Raw genomic sequence first — 4,109 nt, forward strand, 5'->3', positions numbered from 1 at the left:
GGTCTCGTTTATGGTTGCATGTTATTAAATGCTTTTATAGAAAAGGTAATAATTAACCACAGTATGCTATCAAAATGTATAAAATTGAGACACCTTTCACGCAATTGTTTGACAAACTTTGCAAATATTCAAAAGTGAGTAAACGTAAATAAAAAACGGTCATTTGCTTTCTATTTCTATGAATCAAAACCAAAGGGTTGGATAAGGAAAAAAATATTGAACACCTGAAAGTGAAACACATTTGGAGGTATGCATCTACATTCTACAGGATGCATGAATACACAGCCACGTATGAGCGGCATGTGGATGTATAATTGTGGTTTTATTTAAGGAGAATGTTATGCTCTTTGGACTTGCAATGTCCCTTGTAGTTGTTGTTTGGGGAGTCGTATGAACAGTAAAATACCCTCTGTTCGAGTGAGTCCAAATAGCATAGACATTCATAGATAACTATACTTTTTGAAGATTTAGTTTTATCTTTTGAAACCGGCGACAGTTCCATTCAAAAAAGTGCAACTCTTCTGAAACTTGTTGACAAATAAATTGATAAACATGGCATTGAATTCGTATTAAAATTGCAACTACGGAAAATATGATTGAACTCAATGCGAAACATACGATTTCAACTAAAATATTGAAATGCAATGTTTATTAAAAATACATGTAATTCTTTTGAGGTACCATTGACATAACTAGAATACAAACTATCGATGATGTAGGGAAGAACATATTTCATGATGGTGCTAACCAGATGTGTGGTTACAAAGAAAAAGTAAAAACACAAAAATACTGAACTCCGAGGAAATTTTAAAAAGGAAAGTCCAAAATCAAAAGGCAAAATCAAAAGTTTAAACACATCAACCGAATGGATAACAACTGTCATATTCCTAACTTGGTAGAGGCATTATCTAATGTATAAAATGGTGGATTGAACCTGGGTTTATAGCTAGCTAAACCTCTCACTTGTATGACAGTCGCATCAATTTCCATTACATTGTCAACGATTCGTGAACAAAACAAACATACTCAAAGAGTAAAATGTCAAAAATAGGGGCACAGCAGTCAACATTGTGTTATCATCTTAAAGCATACATCAAATTTAACATCCTCATTTTGCTTATCTTATAAGATTTAGGTTCTTAAGGCTAGGTGTGCGATAGAAATAATCTTCTATCTTTGCTCTCAACAACTACTATCCAAAAAGCAACCCAACAACAAACACGACCTCAAACATCTAGAATTCAAAAATAAAAAAGTAGGAGTTTCATGACCTTATACGATACAAGTGCTTACTGGAACAACATCAGTTAATACTAGGCATGATGTTAAGTGTATATTTTTATAAACATCACTTAAACGGCAAAAAAAGGGTGTACGACCGAACCAGCGTAATCTTGAAATTTGTAAAAAAAAAAACAAGGCCGTTAGGGCGTTACTAAGATGCAGTTTCAACGCAATACTTTTGAAAGATTGGCATGGAATCCTATGCATATTCAGACCATAGATATTCTGTTCGATGGATTATCATAAACCAATAGCAGTGGGCATTTTTTTACTTGGTATGATTTGTATGTGACACTAATAGCTATATAGTTATTATAGAGTTCGATCTATTTTACTTGATTTTCTATACTATGACTTTATCTTGATAAAGGTATATAACTAGTTTAATTTCGTCACTTGTTATTGTGCAAGTTCCAGGTCATGAAACTCCTACTTTTTTTATTTTTGAATTCTAGATGTTTTAGGTTGTTTTTGTTGTTGGGTTGGTTTTTGAATAGTGGTTGTTGAGTGCAAAGATAGAAGTTAATTTCTATCGCACACCCAGCCTTAAGAACCTAAAATACTAATATAGATTACTAAGCAGCACACACAATTACAACTACATTAATGAAAGTAGATTATTATACTTCTTAAATAAACAGGAAATTGAGGTATGATTGACAATAAGATCATTTTCGACCAGAGATCGAATGATACAGAAGTTAAAAACCATAGGTCACCAAAAACCTTCAACAATGATCAATCACATAGCAAGTTAAAACAGGGACTCGTCATAACAAAATGTGAAACAATTCAATGAGTTTTGAACATCGGTACACTATTGTTGCCTTTATCTATGGCCCTGTGCTGTCACTTTTCTGCTCTTCGGTCGAGTTGATGTTTTAACATAATATTTCCATTTGCCTTTATCAATTCTAATCATCAAAGTAAGCATGCAGGCTAATAAATTGGAACACCAGGTGCCCGCGTTGTCTTCATAAAAATTCATCAGATGCACTCGACTCCAAACAGGTAGAAAGCCATATCAAGTTAGAATTTGAACAACACAGAAAAACATGCAAATATTCCAATTGGTTGAACCAATTAGAATGCATATTAAATCCAACAAAGATTACATATGTCCATACTATATAAGATGTCCATACTATATAAGATGTCCATACTATATTAGATTTTATATTCATGTAACTAGAAATACAAAACAAATCTTACCTAATAGCATGCTAACACAAGTCATTTGTATGCATTTAATCCATTCGTTTGATTCGTTTGAGCTTTTGATTTGCCATTTGATTATGGACTTTCCGTTTTGAATTTTCCTCTTTTACATTGTCTTATCGGGGCCTTTTATAACTGACTATGCGGTATGGGCTTTGCTCATTGTTGAAGGCCATACGGTGACCTATAGTTGTTAATGTTTGTGTCATTTTGGTCTTTTGTGGATATTTGTCTCATTAACAATCTTACCACATCTTCTTTTTTAAATGTTCAAAGTGATAACAGTTTAGCACAAGTAATAAGTATGTATTAACAAAAGGAAAGGTTTTATACAAAGTGTCACGCTTTCTCGTTTTAAGAGATAATCTTATCTAACATTAGTATATGTAATCTTTAAATTATTGTTTAATATAAAACAAAAAAGAAGATGTGGTATGATTGCCAATGAGACAACTATCCACAAAAGACCAAAATGACACAAACATTAACAACTATAGGTCACCGTACGGCCTTCAACAATGAACAAAGCCCATACCGCATAGTCAGCTATAAAAGGCCCCGATAAGACAATGTAAAACAATTCAAACGAGAAAATTAACGGCCTTATTTATGTAAAAACAAATGAACGAAAAACAAATATGTAACACATAAATAAACGACAACCACTGAATTACAGGCTCCTGACTTGGGACAGGTACATACATACATAATGTGGCGGGGTTAAACATGTTACCGGGATCCCAACCCATCCTCTAACCTGGGACAGTGGTATAACAGTACAACATAAGAACGAACTATAAAAATCAGTTGAAAAAGGCTTAACTCATCAGATAGACAAAAAATACAAGTGGACGTGGCCGGGTATTTATACATCCCGACACAAAAAGACACAATGAACAGATCTGAGAGTATTCGCAGTATTCTGACAGCTAGTTCAAAGCCACTAACAACTAATAAAAAATCATGCCTCTAAGACTAAACACTCAATCCGTATGACCTTGTGTTTATCCCATTATCCTTTTTCGATTGCATGAACAATTCACCAAGTTTTGTTGAAATTGAATTCATGCAAATATTGGACTTATAAAACCATATCTGAAACATCGAAGTGTATTCATGTTTCCTTATGTTTTACAGTCTAAAGATAATTAAAGTACAATATTTTACATTTCTCAAAATAGTATATATTGTTTCATTCATAAACATGATTAGTATAAAGAATTTATTTGTAAGATGTCAAAATATTTATTTAAATTTTACAGGTAAGCAGACTACAGGTAAATTATACTTTGATTGGCCGCGTGGCACAGCTTGTGTCACACACGTTCCGATGGGTTGCCGGTTAAATGTAATACATTTAAAATCATTAAATATCCTTTTTTGTATTTGAAATATTTAACACTTAAGAACTCTTGTTGTCTTATTTTAATAAATTGGTTATTTTTATATCCCTTTGTTGTATGTGCGGATTATAAATATAAAACAAATAAACAGATTCTTGTAATTTTATAAGTGTATTCCTGCAGACGAGAACAAATATTATGAATAAATACCTCAGAAAAAGGTGAGAGGTCAGTGATCATAAGTATTCATATTGAAATACAACT

The sequence above is a fragment of the Mytilus trossulus genome, chromosome 10 (genome assembly GCF_036588685.1).
Source record: "Mytilus trossulus isolate FHL-02 chromosome 10, PNRI_Mtr1.1.1.hap1, whole genome shotgun sequence".
NCBI lineage: Eukaryota > Metazoa > Mollusca > Bivalvia > Mytilida > Mytilidae > Mytilus > Mytilus trossulus.